The sequence below is a fragment of the Chrysoperla carnea genome (genome assembly GCF_905475395.1).
Source record: "Chrysoperla carnea chromosome X unlocalized genomic scaffold, inChrCarn1.1 SUPER_X_unloc_87, whole genome shotgun sequence".
In the NCBI taxonomy this organism is placed as follows: domain Eukaryota; kingdom Metazoa; phylum Arthropoda; class Insecta; order Neuroptera; family Chrysopidae; genus Chrysoperla; species Chrysoperla carnea.
The window spans coordinates 1-22,628 of record NW_025408219.1 but is presented as its reverse complement, the minus strand read 5'-3'; the positions used below and the strand labels follow the sequence as shown (position 1 = coordinate 22,628).

At 24.2% G+C, this 22,628-nt stretch overlaps 3 non-coding genes across 3 annotated transcripts; all 3 read right to left on the bottom strand.

Moving 5' to 3' along the window:
- Nucleotides 1–3,958: 3,958 nt before the first annotated feature.
- LOC123304740 lies at nt 3,959–4,077 on the bottom strand. Its single transcript, XR_006536729.1, has one exon. It is a non-coding gene; the product is annotated as a 5S ribosomal RNA (ribosomal RNA).
- Nucleotides 4,078–10,436: 6,359 nt separating this feature from the next.
- LOC123304739 lies at nt 10,437–10,555 on the bottom strand. Its single transcript, XR_006536728.1, has one exon. It is a non-coding gene; the product is annotated as a 5S ribosomal RNA (ribosomal RNA).
- A 6,376-nt stretch (nt 10,556–16,931) lies between these two features.
- LOC123304738 lies at nt 16,932–17,050 on the bottom strand. Its single transcript, XR_006536727.1, has one exon. It is a non-coding gene; the product is annotated as a 5S ribosomal RNA (ribosomal RNA).
- Nucleotides 17,051–22,628: the final 5,578 nt, after the last annotated feature.

The window sequence follows — 22,628 nt, the reverse complement described above, 5'->3', positions numbered from 1 at the left end:
TTTGTTTTTTTTTTTTCTTTAATTATTAAAAAAATAAATTGAAATTTAATTCAATCAAATTTTATAATAATTTTAAAAAAATTTTTCCTTTTAAAAAATATTTTGTGATGTTGTGATAATATGTATTAATACAAGTGCATCCTGATACTTTTATCTCTAGTAAAGGTATGAGTATCATGAACAGTTTTGTTATCTAATGATATTATTTTGATAATATTTTGTGTATATTCTTATAATATTTTGTCTAAATATCATCATAATACAATATTATTTTGATAATATTTTATGAATATTCTTATAATATGTTACCTAAATGTCATCATAATATGATGAATTATTTCCATAATAACATATAAAAAAAGAAAAAAAAAAAAAGAATCATTAATTTATAATTATTTAAATTGATTCTTTAAAAAAATATTATAATATATTATTTATAAAAATAATTTTTACTCTTATTTTAAATAAATTTGTGGCCTTTTATTAAAAGGCCTATGATCGATGTATTATTATTATAAAAATTAATGCAATGTTTTTAATTTATGCTTTCTTTTCAGTTTTCTTTGGTAATAACACTGCTTGAATGTTTGGTAATACACCACCTTGAGCAATTGTTACACCAGATAATAATTTATTTAATTCTTCATCATTACGAATTGCCAATTGTAAATGACGTGGAATGATACGTGTTTTTTTGTTATCACGGGCAGCATTACCAGCTAACTCGAGAACTTCTGCAGCCAAATATTCCATAACAGCAGCCAAATATACTGGGGCACCAGCACCTACTCGTTCAGCATAATTTCCTTTTCGTAATAATCTGTGAATTCTTCCAACAGGAAATTGTAATCCTGCTCGGCTTGATCTTGACTTTGCCTTTCCCTTTACTTTACCACCTTTACCTCGTCCAGACATAGCGAATAAATTTATTTAATTAATATTTTTTTTTGTAAATATAATCACACAGATGTGTACGTTACGGGGATTGTAACATAAATGTTTAAAATGTTATTTGGGTATTTTAATTTATAATATTTATAAAATATAAAACTTTAAAAATAAACCAATCACCTTATAGTATTATTTTTAGCCAATCAGAGAGTAGTATTCATTTTTATTGTTATATCCATCTTCGCGTATATAATACGCTAGTTGTATACACGACACGCTCATACATATACTGACTGGTGTTCTGTAACTATCTGTGTATATTAATTGTTTGTAACAATGCCACCAAAAACAAGTGGAAAAGCAGCAAAAAAAGCTGGCAAAGCTCAAAAAAATATATCAAAGAGTGATAAGAAAAAGAAGAGGAAGCGCAAGGAATCATATGCAATTTACATTTACAAAGTATTAAAACAAGTGCATCCTGATACTGGTATCTCTAGTAAAGCTATGAGTATCATGAACAGTTTTGTTAATGATATTTTTGAACGTATTGCTGCTGAAGCATCACGTTTAGCACATTATAATAAACGTTCAACAATCACAAGTCGGGAAATTCAAACCGCAGTTCGATTATTATTACCTGGTGAATTGGCAAAGCACGCTGTTAGTGAAGGTACTAAAGCTGTTACAAAATATACAAGTTCAAAATAAATAAATCGAAAATATTATTTAATTGATAACATAAAAATACATCAACATATAAAAACGGCTCTCTTTTTAAGAGAGCCATCAAATTTTTTAAATAAGAGTAAATTATTTTTATATATACAAAAAAATAAAATAAACAATTATTAATATCATATTTAATATAAAATTTTATATATTAATAGCTTGAATATATCTATTATTAGTATATCAATATTATTAATTTTAAATATAATAAAGGATATCGCGGAATATATATCGTAAATCAGTGTAATGCAAATGCATTACATTACCTTTATTATTTTCATTTTACATTTACTACTTGTTTATGTACGCTTATAATTATTAGAAAAATATTTTTAATAATTTTAAAAAATAAATGAAATAATAAAAATTTAATAATAAATTATTTATTGAAAGTATAAAAAATGGTATAGCAAAATCTTTATTTTCTTTGATTAAGGCGAAATGTTTTATTAGTTATAAATTCGATAATCTCCTATCGATACTTGTTACTCTTAACTTGTATATATAAAAAATATAATAGTATATTAATTTATAATAAAATTTTTTCAAAAATTCAATAAGTTATTGTAAAATAAAATAGATAATATACAAATTATAATTTATTATTGCAGATATATTACAATAAAAAAAAAAAAAATAAATAAAAATATTTGGTAATGTATGTTATAAACAAAATAATTTGTTGTAAACAAATTATATAATATGTTATATTTATTAACAAATTTATTTACTCTTATATAAATAAAATTAGTGGCTTCCCAAAAAGGAAAGCCTGTTTAAATTTATCGGATGTATTAAATATTCTTTAATAAATTTACTAAATATTTTAAGTAAATTATTATATTTTCTTAACCTCCAAAACCATACAAAGTACGACCTTGTCGTTTTAATGCATATACAACATCCATAGCTGTAACTGTTTTACGTTTTGCGTGTTCAGTATATGTAACAGCATCCCGAATAACATTTTCAAGGAATACTTTAAGTACACCACGTGTTTCTTCATAAATTAAACCAGAGATACGTTTTACTCCACCTCGTCGTGCTAAACGACGAATTGCAGGTTTTGTAATACCTTGGATATTATCACGCAAAACTTTTCTATGACGTTTTGCACCCCCTTTTCCAAGACCCTTTCCACCTTTTCCTCTGCCAGTCATTTTAATAAAAAATTATTTACAATATTTTAACGAACGGATAACACGTGTGTTAACCTCACAAGTATTGTAATGTATGTGAGCGCCGGTACAATTGTGCCTTTTTATATAAAGCATTAAAGATTTTTTAAGCCACGCCTATACAATTTGATTAGTCCATACTCTGATAGCTATCCAATAGGATATGACAACAAAAATTTTGAAATTTCATATAAATATAAATACAACACATTTATTTCGCATTTAAACATTTGACTTTGTAGTATCAAATTGTCGAATATAATTTTTAAAATTGTGTGTTTTTTTGTAAAAACATTATTATTTGAAAATGGCTAGAACCAAGCAAACTGCACGTAAATCAACTGGTGGTAAAGCACCAAGAAAACAATTAGCAACGAAAGCTGCACGTAAAAGTGCACCAGCAACTGGTGGAGTAAAAAAACCACACAGATATCGTCCTGGTACAGTAGCTTTACGAGAAATTCGTCGTTATCAAAAAAGTACTGAATTGTTAATTCGTAAATTACCATTCCAACGTTTAGTACGTGAAATTGCACAAGATTTTAAAACCGATTTACGTTTCCAAAGTTCAGCTGTTATGGCATTACAAGAAGCTAGTGAAGCCTATTTAGTAGGTTTATTTGAAGATACCAATTTATGCGCAATTCATGCAAAGCGTGTTACAATTATGCCTAAGGATATACAATTGGCAAGACGTATTCGTGGAGAACGTGCATAAGCGTTTTAAATGACAATTTAAAAAAAAAAAAAACAAATAAGAAATATTTTCGGTCCTATATATAGGACCAACATATATTATTAAATAAGAGTATATTATTTTTATTAAAAAATATATATATATATATATATATATATAAATTATTGAAATAAAATTAAACATTATTAAAATTTTGTTATAATTATAAGCGATTGCTATTTCTAAAAATAAATAAATTTCATAAAATTTATATTATTTTATATTCATTTGAAATATTAAAAAAACTTCTCGCTTTAAAGTAACCATGATATGAGTTATAAATGCAATAAAATTTTATACAAAAAATAATATTTATTTGTTGACGAATAATATAAAAGGTTTACATTTCTAAATAACATATATTTATATATGGTGTGTAAAAAAAAAGAAAAGAAGAAAAATAATTTATATTTTTAATATAAAAAGGCAACCGCACACAGTGTTCCCAAGCGGTCACCCATCCAAGTACTGACTGTGCCCAATGTTGCTTAACTTCGGTGATCGGACGAGAACCGGTGTTTTCAACGTGGTATGGCTGTTGCCAGTAATAAATGAAAATTTTTACAAATATATATTTTTCATAAATATCATTAATATTAAAGTATATTATTAAAATTTTCAATGAAGTAATCAATTTAAATATATACTTATTTATTATACCATATATTTTAAATAAAAATGCAACCGCACACAGTATTCTCAAGTGGCCACCCATCCGTGGTACTGACTGTGGCAAATGTTTCTTAACTATTATTTTATAAAATATTTATACAAAAAATAATTTACTCTTATCAAATATTAATTTGTGGCCTGTATTAAGGCCTATGTTATTTTCATTTTTTAGCAAAAATAATGAAATATTTCAATATATTATTAAAGTAACAGATCATTTCTTTTTTGGTGCTGCTTTTTTAATTTTTGTAGGAGATGATTTGGCAACAGAAGCTTTCTTAGCTTTTGGTGCTTTCGGTTTACGAGCAGGGCTACTTTTGGCAGCGGATTTTGTACTTTTTGCTGGTTTTGCTTTAACTGGTGCTTTTTTTGATGCCGCTGATGATTTTGCAGTAACTTTTTTAGCAGCAGTTGATGATGATGGAGTCCCTTTTTTTGCTTTAGGCTTTTTGGCTGCCAATGATGTAGTTGTGGCTTTCTTTTCTTTTGGTGCCCGTTTACTTTTAGCACTCTTTGCTGAACCTTTTGCTCCACTTTCTTTTTTGGATACTTTTGATTTAGCTGAAGAATTAGATGAAGCGGAAGCAGCCAATTTGAATGAACCAGATGCACCTTTACCTTTAGTTTGTACCAAGGCTCCCTCAGTTACAGCAGCTTTTAAATATTTTTTAATAAATGGTGAAATTTTATCAGAATCCACTTTATAATTTGCAGCTAAATATTTTTTAATTGCTTGTAATGATGAACCACCACGTTCTTTTAAATTTTTAATTGCGTTAACAACCATTTCTGATGTACGTGGATGTGTTGGTTTTGAATGTTGTTTTGTACGTTTAGCACCAGAAGCTGTTGCTTTTTTTGTTGGTGTTGTAGAAGCAGCAGTAACCGCAGTTGCTGCAACAGCTGTAGAATTTTCTTCGGCCATATTTTTTTACTTTATAAAAATAATGTATTTATTATAAATATTTAAATGATAAAATATAATAATTCTATCAAATAAAAAATAAAGGTTTTCAATTATATCATTATTCACAATAATATAAGTCCCTATGTAAGTCAAAGTACCATGTAGAAAACACATAAAAATTAAATAGTATTTCTAATTTACTGTCGTAGTAAACATGATTTATTTTTTCAATTTCTATAATATATAAAATAATAAATTATAAATTTAATAATAATATTTATTTTATAAATTAAAATATATTTAATTTTTTTATTAACAATTATTAATAAACATAGTTTAATATTAATTATTTCAATCATACAAAACAATAATATTTTTAAGGTAAACTTAAAAAGTATATATTTTTATTTTTTATTTAATATCGATTTATTATAAATTATTAGTATATAAATAATTAAAAAATTTAATATATAAATATATATATTATAGTATAAGATTTCATTTTTAGAAAAACTTTTTTTGTCAATAATGAAAACGTATTATTATGAAATGTGTTAATCGAACATTGACAAAATATATTTCATTAGAAAATACTTTTATTTATGCATTAATATCAATAATTAACTATTAAATTAATTTTTTCATAATTATATAAAGAAATTTTATACTGATATAAGTATTTATATATTATAATATTTATTTTAAATATAAAAAAATTTATGACAAAATATATTATTAGAGTATTTGTTGAGATTAATATAAGATTATTTTAAATAAGAATTAATTTATATAATTATTAAAATATTATTAATTTTATGTTATGTAATTTTAATAAAAATAAATAATAATAATAATAAATATACAAATTTTTTAACAATTTAAATTTTATATGATCTAAATAATTTTGTTAAGTACGATATGAGAAATCATTGTAAGCTTCGTTAAGAAACTTTGTAATATAAAATAATAATAATAATATTAAATATATAAATAAATAAAATAAATTTGATATATATTTTTAGTTCATTCTGTGTATAAATCAAAGGATACCGAATAATTGGTAACGGATGCGATATATTATAGTATCGAGTATTAAAACATAATATATAAATTTATCTTGTTATTCAAATTTTTTGTTACTTAACTTATGTATTTAGAAAATTTATAATATTATTTATATAATTGACATAAAATCTTATAAATTGAAATTTTATTAATATGTATCAAAAGAAGAGAGTAACGTATTGATATAATATCAAAGGATACTGATTATTTAAATAACGAATACGTCATATATTGTTTGTGTAACGAAGTTCACTTGGCCATCTAGTTTAAAATAACATTTTCAATAGAAAGTTTATATGCTTTGTTTTTTTTTTTTCTTTAATTATTAAAAAAATAAATTGAAATTTAATTCAATCAAATTTTATAATAATTTTTAAAAAATTTTTCCTTTTAAAAAATATTTTGTGATGTTGTGATAATATGTATTAATACAAGTGCATCCTGATACTTTTATCTCTAGTAAAGGTATGAGTATCATGAACAGTTTTGTTATCTAATGATATTATTTTGATAATATTTTGTGTATATTCTTATAATATTTTGTCTAAATATCATCATAATACAATATTATTTTGATAATATTTTATGAATATTCTTATAATATGTTACCTAAATGTCATCATAATATGATGAATTATTTCCATAATAACATAAAAAAAAAGAAAAAAAAAAAAAGAATCATTAATTTATAATTATTTAAATTGATTCTTTAAAAAAATATTATAATATATTATTTATAAAAATAATTTTTACTCTTATTTTAAATAAATTTGTGGCCTTTTATTAAAAGGCCTATGATCGATGTATTATTATTATAAAAATTAATGCAATGTTTTTAATTTATGCTTTCTTTTCAGTTTTCTTTGGTAATAACACTGCTTGAATGTTTGGTAATACACCACCTTGAGCAATTGTTACACCAGATAATAATTTATTTAATTCTTCATCATTACGAATTGCCAATTGTAAATGACGTGGAATGATACGTGTTTTTTTGTTATCACGGGCAGCATTACCAGCTAACTCGAGAACTTCTGCAGCCAAATATTCCATAACAGCAGCCAAATATACTGGGGCACCAGCACCTACTCGTTCAGCATAATTTCCTTTTCGTAATAATCTGTGAATTCTTCCAACAGGAAATTGTAATCCTGCTCGGCTTGATCTTGACTTTGCCTTTCCCTTTACTTTACCACCTTTACCTCGTCCAGACATAGCGAATAAATTTATTTAATTAATATTTTTTTTTGTAAATATAATCACACAGATGTGTACGTTACGGGGATTGTAACATAAATGTTTAAAATGTTATTTGGGTATTTTAATTTATAATATTTATAAAATATAAAACTTTAAAAATAAACCAATCACCTTATAGTATTATTTTCAGCCAATCAGAGAGTAGTATTCATTTTTATTGTTATATCCATCTTCGCGTATATAATACGCTAGTTGTATACACGACACGCTCATACATATACTGACTGGTGTTCTGTAACTATCTGTGTATATTAATTGTTTGTAACAATGCCACCAAAAACAAGTGGAAAAGCAGCAAAAAAAGCTGGCAAAGCTCAAAAAAATATATCAAAGAGTGATAAGAAAAAGAAGAGGAAGCGCAAGGAATCATATGCAATTTACATTTACAAAGTATTAAAACAAGTGCATCCTGATACTGGTATCTCTAGTAAAGCTATGAGTATCATGAACAGTTTTGTTAATGATATTTTTGAACGTATTGCTGCTGAAGCATCACGTTTAGCACATTATAATAAACGTTCAACAATCACAAGTCGGGAAATTCAAACCGCAGTTCGATTATTATTACCTGGTGAATTGGCAAAGCACGCTGTTAGTGAAGGTACTAAAGCTGTTACAAAATATACAAGTTCAAAATAAATAAATCGAAAATATTATTTAATTGATAACATAAAAATACATCAACATATAAAAACGGCTCTCTTTTTAAGAGAGCCATCAAATTTTTTAAATAAGAGTAAATTATTTTTATATATACAAAAAAATAAAATAAACAATTATTAATATCATATTTAATATAAAATTTTATATATTAATAGCTTGAATATATCTATTATTAGTATATCAATATTATTAATTTTAAATATAATAAAGGATATCGCGGAATATATATCGTAAATCAGTGTAATGCAAATGCATTACATTACCTTTATTATTTTCATTTTACATTTACTACTTGTTTATGTACGCTTATAATTATTAGAAAAATATTTTTAATAATTTTAAAAAATAAATGAAATAATAAAAATTTAATAATAAATTATTTATTGAAAGTATAAAAAATGGTATAGCAAAATCTTTATTTTCTTTGATTAAGGCGAAATGTTTTATTAGTTATAAATTCGATAATCTCCTATCGATACTTGTTACTCTTAACTTGTATATATAAAAAATATAATAGTATATTAATTTATAATAAAATTTTTTCAAAAATTCAATAAGTTATTGTAAAATAAAATAGATAATATACAAATTATAATTTATTATTGCAGATATATTACAATAAAAAAAAAAAAAATAAATAAAAATATTTGGTAATGTATGTTATAAACAAAATAATTTGTTGTAAACAAATTATATAATATGTTATATTTATTAACAAATTTATTTACTCTTATATAAATAAAATTAGTGGCTTCCCAAAAAGGAAAGCCTGTTTAAATTTATCGGATGTATTAAATATTCTTTAATAAATTTACTAAATATTTTAAGTAAATTATTATATTTTCTTAACCTCCAAAACCATACAAAGTACGACCTTGTCGTTTTAATGCATATACAACATCCATAGCTGTAACTGTTTTACGTTTTGCGTGTTCAGTATATGTAACAGCATCCCGAATAACATTTTCAAGGAATACTTTAAGTACACCACGTGTTTCTTCATAAATTAAACCAGAGATACGTTTTACTCCACCTCGTCGTGCTAAACGACGAATTGCAGGTTTTGTAATACCTTGGATATTATCACGCAAAACTTTTCTATGACGTTTTGCACCCCCTTTTCCAAGACCCTTTCCACCTTTTCCTCTGCCAGTCATTTTAATAAAAAATTATTTACAATATTTTAACGAACGGATAACACGTGTGTTAACCTCACAAGTATTGTAATGTATGTGAGCGCCGGTACAATTGTGCCTTTTTATATAAAGCATTAAAGATTTTTTAAGCCACGCCTATACAATTTGATTAGTCCATACTCTGATAGCTATCCAATAGGATATGACAACAAAAATTTTGAAATTTCATATAAATATAAATACAACACATTTATTTCGCATTTAAACATTTGACTTTGTAGTATCAAATTGTCGAATATAATTTTTAAAATTGTGTGTTTTTTTGTAAAAACATTATTATTTGAAAATGGCTAGAACCAAGCAAACTGCACGTAAATCAACTGGTGGTAAAGCACCAAGAAAACAATTAGCAACGAAAGCTGCACGTAAAAGTGCACCAGCAACTGGTGGAGTAAAAAAACCACACAGATATCGTCCTGGTACAGTAGCTTTACGAGAAATTCGTCGTTATCAAAAAAGTACTGAATTGTTAATTCGTAAATTACCATTCCAACGTTTAGTACGTGAAATTGCACAAGATTTTAAAACCGATTTACGTTTCCAAAGTTCAGCTGTTATGGCATTACAAGAAGCTAGTGAAGCCTATTTAGTAGGTTTATTTGAAGATACCAATTTATGCGCAATTCATGCAAAGCGTGTTACAATTATGCCTAAGGATATACAATTGGCAAGACGTATTCGTGGAGAACGTGCATAAGCGTTTTAAATGACAATTTAAAAAAAAAAAAAACAAATAAGAAATATTTTCGGTCCTATATATAGGACCAACATATATTATTAAATAAGAGTATATTATTTTTATTAAAAAATATATATATATATATATATATATATAAATTATTGAAATAAAATTAAACATTATTAAAATTTTGTTATAATTATAAGCGATTGCTATTTCTAAAAATAAATAAATTTCATAAAATTTATATTATTTTATATTCATTTGAAATATTAAAAAAACTTCTCGCTTTAAAGTAACCATGATATGAGTTATAAATGCAATAAAATTTTATACAAAAAATAATATTTATTTGTTGACGAATAATATAAAAGGTTTACATTTCTAAATAACATATATTTATATATGGTGTGTAAAAAAAAAGAAAAGAAGAAAAATAATTTATATTTTTAATATAAAAAGGCAACCGCACACAGTGTTCCCAAGCGGTCACCCATCCAAGTACTGACTGTGCCCAATGTTGCTTAACTTCGGTGATCGGACGAGAACCGGTGTTTTCAACGTGGTATGGCTGTTGCCAGTAATAAATGAAAATTTTTACAAATATATATTTTTCATAAATATCATTAATATTAAAGTATATTATTAAAATTTTCAATGAAGTAATCAATTTAAATATATACTTATTTATTATACCATATATTTTAAATAAAAATGCAAATGCAACCGCACACAGTATTCTCAAGTGGCCACCCATCCGTGGTACTGACTGTGGCAAATGTTTCTAAACTATTATTTTATAAAATATTTATACAAAAAATAATTTACTCTTATCAAATATTAATTTGTGGCCTGTATTAAGGCCTATGTTATTTTCATTTTTTAGCAAAAATAATGAAATATTTCAATATATTATTAAAGTAACAGATCATTTCTTTTTTGGTGCTGCTTTTTTAATTTTTGTAGGAGATGATTTGGCAACAGAAGCTTTCTTAGCTTTTGGTGCTTTCGGTTTACGAGCAGGGCTACTTTTGGCAGCGGATTTTGTACTTTTTGCTGGTTTTGCTTTAACTGGTGCTTTTTTTGATGCCGCTGATGATTTTGCAGTAACTTTTTTAGCAGCAGTTGATGATGATGGAGTCGCTTTTTTTGCTTTAGGCTTTTTGGCTGCCAATGATGTAGTTGTGGCTTTCTTTTCTTTTGGTGCCCGTTTACTTTTAGCACTCTTTGCTGAACCTTTTGCTCCACTTTCTTTTTTGGATACTTTTGATTTAGCTGAAGAATTAGATGAAGCGGAAGCAGCCAATTTGAATGAACCAGATGCACCTTTACCTTTAGTTTGTACCAAGGCTCCCTCAGTTACAGCAGCTTTTAAATATTTTTTAATAAATGGTGAAATTTTATCAGAATCCACTTTATAATTTGCAGCTAAATATTTTTTAATTGCTTGTAATGATGAACCACCACGTTCTTTTAAATTTTTAATTGCGTTAACAACCATTTCTGATGTACGTGGATGTGTTGGTTTTGAATGTTGTTTTGTACGTTTAGCACCAGAAGCTGTTGCTTTTTTTGTTGGTGTTGTAGAAGCAGCAGTAACCGCAGTTGCTGCAACAGCTGTAGAATTTTCTTCGGCCATATTTTTTACTTTATAAAAATAATGAATTTATTATAAATATTTAAATGATAAAATATAATAATTCTATCAAATAAAAAATAAAGGTTTTCAATTATATAATTATTCACAATAATATAAGTCCCTATGTAAGTCAAAGTACCATGTAGAAAACACATAAAAATTAAATAGTATTTCTAATTTACTGTCGTAGTAAACATGATTTATTTTTTCAATTTCTATAATATATAAAATAATAAATTATAAATTTAATAATAATATTTATTTTATAAATTAAAATATATTTAATTTTTTTATTAACAATTATTAATAAACATAGTTTAATATTAATTATTTCAATCATACAAAACAATAATATTTTTAAGGTAAACTTAAAAAGTATATATTTTTATTTTTTATTTAATATCGATTTATTATAAATTATTAGTATATAAATAATTAAAAAATTTAATATATAAATATATATATTATAGTATAAGATTTCATTTTTAGAAAAACTTTTTTTGTCAATAATGAAAACGTATTATTATGAAATGTGTTAATCGAACATTGACAAAATATATTTCATTAGAAAATACTTTTATTTATGCATTAATATCAATAATTAACTATTAAATTAATTTTTTCATAATTATATAAAGAAATTTTATACTGATATAAGTATTTATATATTATAATATTTATTTTAAATATAAAAAAATTTATGACAAAATATATTATTAGAGTATTTGTTGAGATTAATATAAGATTATTTTAAATAAGAATTAATTTATATAATTATTAAAATATTATTAATTTTATGTTATGTAATTTTAATAAAAATAAATAATAATAATAAATATAAAAATTTTTTAACAATTTAAATTTTATATGATCTAAATAATTTTGTTAAGTACGATATGAGAAATCATTGTAAGCTTCGTTAAGAAACTTTGTAATATAAAATAATAATAATAATATTAAATATATAAATAAATAAAATAAATTTGATACATATTTTTGGTTCATTCTGTGTATAAATCAAAGGATACCGAATAATTGGTAACGGATGCGATATATTATAGTATCGAGTATTAAAACATAATATATAAATTTATCTTGTTATTCAAATTTTTTGTTACTTAACTTATGTATTTAGAAAATTTATAATATTATTTATATAATTGACATAAAATCTTATAAATTGAAATTTTATTAATATGTATCAAAAGAAGAGAGTAACGTATTGATATAATATCAAAGGATACTGATTATTTAAATAACGAATACGTCATATATTGTTTGTGTAACAAAGTTCACTTGGCCATCTAGTTGAAAATAACATTTTCAATAGAAAGTTTATATGCTTTTTTTTTTCTTTAATTATTAAAAAAATAAATTGAAATTTAATTCAATCAAATTTTATAATAATTTTTAAAAAATTTTTCCTTTTAAAAAATATTTTGTGATGTTGTGATAATATGTATTAATACAAGTGCATCCTGATACTTTTATCTCTAGTAAAGGTATGAGTATCATGAACAGTTTTGTTATCTAATGATATTATTTTGATAATATTTTGTGTATATTCTTATAATATTTTGTCTAAATATCATCATAATACAATATTATTTTGATAATATTTTATGAATATTCTTATAATATGTTACCTAAATGTCATCATAATATGATGAATTATTTCCATAATAACATATAAAAAAGAAAAAAAAAAAAAAGAATCATTAATTTATAATTATTTAAATTGATTCTTTAAAAAAATATTATAATATATTATTTATAAAAATAATTTTTACTCTTATTTTAAATAAATTTGTGGCCTTTTATTAAAAGGCCTATGATCGATGTATTATTATTATAAAAATTAATGCAATGTTTTTAATTTATGCTTTCTTTTCAGTTTTCTTTGGTAATAACACTGCTTGAATGTTTGGTAATACACCACCTTGAGCAATTGTTACACCAGATAATAATTTATTTAATTCTTCATCATTACGAATTGCCAATTGTAAATGACGTGGAATGATACGTGTTTTTTTGTTATCACGGGCAGCATTACCAGCTAACTCGAGAACTTCTGCAGCCAAATATTCCATAACAGCAGCCAAATATACTGGGGCACCAGCACCTACTCGTTCAGCATAATTTCCTTTTCGTAATAATCTGTGAATTCTTCCAACAGGAAATTGTAATCCTGCTCGGCTTGATCTTGACTTTGCCTTTCCCTTTACTTTACCACCTTTACCTCGTCCAGACATAGCGAATAAATTTATTTAATTAATATTTTTTTTTGTAAATATAATCACACAGATGTGTACGTTACGGGGATTGTAACATAAATGTTTAAAATGTTATTTGGGTATTTTAATTTATAATATTTATAAAATATAAAACTTTAAAAATAAACCAATCACCTTATAGTATTATTTTCAGCCAATCAGAGAGTAGTATTCATTTTTATTGTTATATCCATCTTCGCGTATATAATACGCTAGTTGTATACACGACACGCTCATACATATACTGACTGGTGTTCTGTAACTATCTGTGTATATTAATTGTTTGTAACAATGCCACCAAAAACAAGTGGAAAAGCAGCAAAAAAAGCTGGCAAAGCTCAAAAAAATATATCAAAGAGTGATAAGAAAAAGAAGAGGAAGCGCAAGGAATCATATGCAATTTACATTTACAAAGTATTAAAACAAGTGCATCCTGATACTGGTATCTCTAGTAAAGCTATGAGTATCATGAACAGTTTTGTTAATGATATTTTTGAACGTATTGCTGCTGAAGCATCACGTTTAGCACATTATAATAAACGTTCAACAATCACAAGTCGGGAAATTCAAACCGCAGTTCGATTATTATTACCTGGTGAATTGGCAAAGCACGCTGTTAGTGAAGGTACTAAAGCTGTTACAAAATATACAAGTTCAAAATAAATAAATCGAAAATATTATTTAATTGATAACATAAAAATACATCAACATATAAAAACGGCTCTCTTTTTAAGAGAGCCATCAAATTTTTTAAATAAGAGTAAATTATTTTTATATATACAAAAAAATTAAATAAACAATTATTAATATCATATTTAATATAAAATTTTATATATTAATAGCTTGAATATATCTATTATTAGTATATCAATATTATTAATTTTAAATATAATAAAGGATATCGCGGAATATATATCGTAAATCAGTGTAATGCAAATGCATTACATTACCTTTATTATTTTCATTTTACATTTACTACTTGTTTATGTACGCTTATAATTATTAGAAAAATATTTTTAATAATTTTAAAAATAAATGAAATAATAAAAATTTAATAATAAATTATTTATTGAAAGTATAAAAAATGGTATAGCAAAATCTTTATTTTCTTTGATTAAGGCGAAATGTTTTATTAGTTATAAATTCGATAATCTCCTATCGATACTTGTTACTCTTAACTTATATATATAAAAAATATAATAGTATATTAATTTATAATAAAATTTTTTCAAAAATTCAATAAGTTATTGTAAAATAAAATAGATAATATACAAATTATAATTTATTATTGCAGATATATTACAATAAAAAAAAAAAATAAAAATATTTGGTAATGTATGTTATAAACAAAATAATTTGTTGTAAACAAATTATATAATATGTTATATTTATTAACAAATTTATTTACTCTTATATAAATAAAAATTAGTGGCTTCCCAAAAAGGAAAGCCTGTTTAAATTTATCGGATGTATTAAATATTCTTTAATAAATTTACTAAATATTTTAAGTAAATTATTATATTTTCTTAACCTCCAAAACCATACAAAGTACGACCTTGTCGTTTTAATGCATATACAACATCCATAGCTGTAACTGTTTTACGTTTTGCGTGTTCAGTATATGTAACAGCATCCCGAATAACATTTTTCAAGGAATACTTTAAGTACACCACGTGTTTCTTCATAAATTAAACCAGAGATACGTTTTACTCCACCTCGTCGTGCTAAACGACGAATTGCAGGTTTTGTAATACCTTGGATATTATCACGCAAAACTTTTCTATGACGTTTTGCACCCCCTTTTCCAAGACCCTTTCCACCTTTTCCTCTGCCAGTCATTTTAATAAAAATTATTTACAATATTTTAACGAACGGATAACACGTGTGTTAACCTCACAAGTATTGTAATGTATGTGAGCGCCGGTACAATTGTGCCTTTTTATATAAAGCATTAAAGATTTTTTAAGCCACGCCTATACAATTTGATTAGTCCATACTCTGATAGCTATCCAATAGGATATGACAACAAAAATTTTGAAATTTCATATAAATATAAATACAACACATTTATTTCGCATTTAAACATTTGACTTTGTAGTATCAAATTGTCGAATATAATTTTTAAAATTGTGTGTTTTTTTGTAAAAACATTATTATTTGAAAATGGCTAGAACCAAGCAAACTGCACGTAAATCAACTGGTGGTAAAGCACCAAGAAAACAATTAGCAACGAAAGCTGCACGTAAAAGTGCACCAGCAACTGGTGGAGTAAAAAAACCACACAGATATCGTCCTGGTACAGTAGCTTTACGAGAAATTCGTCGTTATCAAAAAAGTACTGAATTGTTAATTCGTAAATTACCATTCCAACGTTTAGTACGTGAAATTGCACAAGATTTTAAAACCGATTTACGTTTTCAAAGTTCAGCTGTTATGGCATTACAAGAAGCTAGTGAAGCCTATTTAGTAGGTTTATTTGAAGATACCAATTTATGCGCAATTCATGCAAAGCGTGTTACAATTATGCCTAAGGATATACAATTGGCAAGACGTATTCGTGGAGAACGTGCATAAGCGTTTTAAATGACAATTTAAAAAAAAAAAAAACAAATAAGAAATATTTTCGGTCCTATATATAGGACCAACATATATTATTAAATAAGAGTATATTATTTTTATTAAAAAATATATATATAATATATATATATATATATATATATATAATATATATAAATATAAATTATTGAAATAAAATTAAACATTATTAAAATTTTGTTATAATTATAAGCGATTGCTATTTCTAAAAATAAATAAATTTCATAAAATTTATATTATTTTATATTCATTTGAAATATTAAAAAAACTTCTCGCTTTAAAGTAACCATGATATGAGTTATAAATGCAATAAAATTTTATACAAAAAATAATATTTATTTGTTGATGAATAATATAAAAGGTTTACATTTCTAAATAACATATATTTATATATGGTGTTGTAAAAAAAAAGAAAAGAAGAAAAATAATTTATATTTTTAATATAAAAAGGCAACCGCACACAGTGTTCCCAAGCGGTCACCCATCCAAGTACTGACTGTGCCCAATGTTGCTTAACTTCGGTGATCGGACGAGAACCGGTGTTTTCAACGTGGTATGGCTGTTGCCAGTAATAAATGAAAATTTTTACAAATATATATTTTTCATAAATATCATTAATATTAAAGTATATTATTAAAATTTTCAATGAAGTAATCAATTTAAATATATACTTATTTATTATACCATATATTTTAAATAAAAATGCAACCGCACACAGTATTCTCAAGTGGCCACCCATCCGTGGTACTGACTGTGGCAAATGTTTCTAAACTATTATTTTATAAAATATTTATACAAAAAATAATTTACTCTTATCAAATATTAATTTGTGGCCTGTATTAAGGCCTATGTTATTTTCATTTTTTAGCAAAAATAATGAAATATTTCAATATATTATTAAAGTAACAGATCATTTCTTTTTTGGTGCTGCTTTTTTTAATTTTTGTAGGAGATGATTTGGCAACAGAAGCTTTCTTAGCTTTTGGTGCTTTCGGTTTACGAGCAGGGCTACTTTTGGCAGCGGATTTTGTACTTTTTGCTGGTTTTGCTTTAACTGGTGCTTTTTTTGATGCCGCTGATGATTTTGCAGTAACTTTTTTAGCAGCAGTTGATGATGATGGAGTCGCTTTTTTTGCTTTAGGCTTTTTGGCTGCCAATGATGTAGTTGTGGCTTTCTTTTCTTTTGGTGCCCGTTTACTTTTAGCACTCTTTGCTGAACCTTTTGCTCCACTTTCTTTTTTGGATACTTTTGATTTAGCTGAAGAATTAGATGAAGCGGAAGCAGCCAATTTGAATGAACCAGATGCACCTTTACCTTTAGTTTTGTACCAAGGCTCCCTCAGTTACAGCAGCTTTTAAATATTTTTTAATAAATGGTGAAATTTTATCAGAATCCACTTTATAATTTGCAGCTAAATATTTTTTAATTGCTTGTAATGATGAACCACCACGTTCTTTTAAATTTTTAATTGCGTTAACAACCATTTCTGATGTACGTGGATGTGTTGGTTTTGAATGTTGTTTTGTACGTTTAGCACCAGAAGCTGTTGCTTTTTTTGTTGGTGTTGTAGAAGCAGCAGTAACCGCAGTTGCTGCAACAGCTGTAGAATTTTCTTCGGCCATATTTTTTACTTTATAAAAATAATGTATTTATTATAAATATTTAAATGATAAAATATAATAATTCTATCAAATAAAAAATAAAGGTTTTCAATTATATCATTATTCACAATAATATAAGTCCCTATGTAAGTCAAAGTACCATGTAGAAAACACATAAAAATTAAATAGTATTTCTAATTTACTGTCGTAGTAAACATGATTTATTTTTTCAATTTCTATAATATATAAAATAATAAATTATAAATTTAATAATAATATTTATTTTATAAATTAAAATATATTTAATTTTTTTATTAACAATTATTAATAAACATAGTTTAATATTAATTATTTCAATCATACAAAACAATAATATTTTTAAGGTAAACTTAAAAAGTATATATTTTTATTTTTTATTTAATATCGATTTATTATAAATTATTAGTATATAAATAATTAAAAAATTTAATATATAAATATATATATTATAGTATAAGATTTCATTTTTAGAAAAACTTTTTTTTGTCAATAATGAAAACGTATTATTATGAAATGTGTTAATCGAACATTGACAAAATATATTTCATTAGAAAATACTTTTATTTATGCATTAATATCAATAATTAACTATTAAATTAATTTTTTCATAATTATATAAAGAAATTTTATACTGATATAAGTATTTATATATTATAATATTTATTTTAAATATAAAAAAATTTATGACAAAATATATTATTAGAGTATTTGTTGAGATTAATATAAGATTATTTTAAATAAGAATTAATTTATATAATTATTAAAATATTATTAATTTTATGTTATGTAATTTTAATAAAAATAAATAATAATAATAAATATAAAAATTTTTTAACAATTTAAATTTTATATGATCTAAATAATTTTGTTAAGTACGATATGAGAAATCATTGTAAGCTTCGTTAAGAAACTTTGTAATATAAAATAATAATAATAATATTAAATATATAAATAAATAAAATAAATTTGATACATATTTTTGGTTCATTCTGTGTATAAAATCAAAGGATACCGAATAATTGGTAACGGATGCGATATATTATAGTATCGAGTATTAAAACATAATATATAAATTTATCTTGTTATTCAAATTTTTTGTTACTTAACTTATGTATTTAGAAAATTTATAATATTATTTATATAATTGACATAAAATCTTATAAATTGAAATTTTATTAATATGTATCAAAAGAAGAGAGTAACGTATTGATATAATATCAAAGGATACTGATTATTTAAATAACGAATACGTCATATATTGTTTGTGTAACAAAGTTCACTTGGCCATCTAGTTGAAAATAACATTTTCAATAGAAAGTTTATATGCTTTTTTTTTCTTTAATTATTAAAAAAATAAATTGAAATTTAATTCAATCAAATTTTATAATAATTTTTAAAAAATTTTTCCTTTTAAAAATATTTTGTGATGTTGTGATAATATGTATTAATACAAGTGCATCCTGATACTTTTATCTCTAGTAAAGGTATGAGTATCATGAACAGTTTTGTTATCTAATGATATTATTTTGATAATATTTTGTGTATATTCTTATAATATTTTGTCTAAATATCATCATAATACAATATTATTTTGATAATATTTTATGAATATTCTTATAATATGTTACCTAAATGTCATCATAATATGATGAATTATTTCCATAATAACATATAAAAAAGAAAAAAAAAAAAAAGAATCATTAATTTATAATTATTTAAATTGATTCTTTAAAAAAATATTATAATATATTATTTATAAAAATAATTTTTACTCTTATTTTAAATAAATTTGTGGCCTTTTATTAAAAGGCCTATGATCGATGTATTATTATAAAAAAAATTAATGCAATGTTTTTAATTTATGCTTTCTTTTCAGTTTTCTTTGGTAATAACACTGCTTGAATGTTTGGTAATACACCACCTTGAGCAATTGTTACACCAGATAATAATTTATTTAATTCTTCATCATTACGAATTGCCAATTGTAAATGACGTGGAATGATACGTGTTTTTTTGTTATCACGGGCAGCATTACCAGCTAACTCGAGAACTTCTGCAGCCAAATATTCCATAACAGCAGCCAAATATACTGGGGCACCAGCACCTACTCGTTCAGCATAATTTCCTTTTCGTAATAATCTGTGAATTCTTCCAACAGGAAATTGTAATCCTGCTCGGCTTGATCTTGACTTTGCCTTTCCCTTTACTTTACCACCTTTACCTCGTCCAGACATAGCGAATAAATTTATTTAATTAATATTTTTTTTTGTAAATATAATCACACAGATGTGTACGTTACGGGGATTGTAACATAAATGTTTAAAATGTTATTTGGGTATTTTAATTTATAATATTTATAAAATATAAAACTTTAAAAATAAACCAATCACCTTATAGTATTATTTTCAGCCAATCAGAGAGTAGTATTCATTTTTATTGTTATATCCATCTTCGCGTATATAATACGCTAGTTGTATACACGACACGCTCATACATATACTGACTGGTGTTCTGTAACTATCTGTGTATATTAATTGTTTGTAACAATGCCACCAAAAACAAGTGGAAAAGCAGCAAAAAAAGCTGGCAAAGCTCAAAAAAATATATCAAAGAGTGATAAGAAAAAGAAGAGGAAGCGCAAGGAATCATATGCAATTTACATTTACAAAGTATTAAAACAAGTGCATCCTGATACTGGTATCTCTAGTAAAGCTATGAGTATCATGAACAGTTTTGTTAATGATATTTTTGAACGTATTGCTGCTGAAGCATCACGTTTAGCACATTATAATAAACGTTCAACAATCACAAGTCGGGAAATTCAAACCGCAGTTCGATTATTATTACCTGGTGAATTGGCAAAGCACGCTGTTAGTGAAGGTACTAAAGCTGTTACAAAATATACAAGTTCAAAATAAATAAATCGAAAATATTATTTAATTGATAACATAAAAATACATCAACATATAAAAACGGCTCTCTTTTTAAGAGAGCCATCAAATTTTTTAAATAAGAGTAAATTATTTTTATATATACAAAAAAATTAAATAAACAATTATTAATATCATATTTAATATAAAATTTTATATATTAATAGCTTGAATATATCTATTATTAGTATATCAATATTATTAATTTTAAATATAATAAAGGATATCGCGGAATATATATCGTAAATCAGTGTAATGCAAATGCATTACATTACCTTTATTATTTTCATTTTACATTTACTACTTGTTTATGTACGCTTATAATTATTAGAAAAATATTTTTAATAATTTTAAAAAATAAATGAAATAATAAAAATTTAATAATAAATTATTTATTGAAAGTATAAAAAATGGTATAGCAAAATCTTTATTTTCTTTGATTAAGGCGAAATGTTTTATTAGTTATAAATTCGATAATCTCCTATCGATACTTGTTACTCTTAACTTATATATATAAAAAATATAATAGTATATTAATTTTATAATAAAATTTTTTTCAAAAATTCAATAAGTTATTGTAAAATAAAATAGATAATATACAAATTATAATTTATTATTGCAGATATATTACAATAAAAAAAAAAAATAAAAATATTTGGTAATGTATGTTATAAACAAAATAATTTGTTGTAAACAAATTATATAATATGTTATAATTTATTAACAAATTTATTTACTCTTATATAAATAAAATTAGTGGCTTCCCAAAAAGGAAAGCCTGTTTAAATTTATCGGATGTATTAAATATTCTTTAATAAATTTACTAAATATTTTAAGTAAATTATTATATTTTCTTAACCTCCAAAACCATACAAAGTACGACCTTGTCGTTTTAATGCATATACAACATCCATAGCTGTAACTGTTTTACGTTTTGCGTGTTCAGTATATGTAACAGCATCCCGAATAACATTTTCAAGGAATACTTTAAGTACACCACGTGTTTCTTCATAAATTAAACCAGAGATACGTTTTACTCCACCTCGTCGTGCTAAACGACGAATTGCAGGTTTTGTAATACCTTGGATATTATCACGCAAAACTTTTCTATGACGTTTTGCACCCCCTTTTCCAAGACCCTTTCCACCTTTTCCTCTGCCAGTCATTTTAATAAAAAATTATTTACAATATTTTAACGAACGGATAACACGTGTGTTAACCTCACAAGTATTGTAATGTATGTGAGCGCCGGTACAATTGTGCCTTTTTATATAAAGCATTAAAGATTTTTTAAGCCACGCCTATACAATTTGATTAGTCCATACTCTGATAGCTATCCAATAGGATATGACAACAAAAATTTTGAAATTTCATATAAATATAAATACAACACATTTATTTCGCATTTAAACATTTGACTTTGTAGTATCAAATTGTCGAATATAATTTTTAAAATTGTGTGTTTTTTTGTAAAAAACATTATTATTTGAAAATGCTAGAACCAAGCAAACTGCACGTAAATCAACTGGTGGTAAAGCACCAAGAAAACAATTAGCAACGAAAGCTGCACGTAA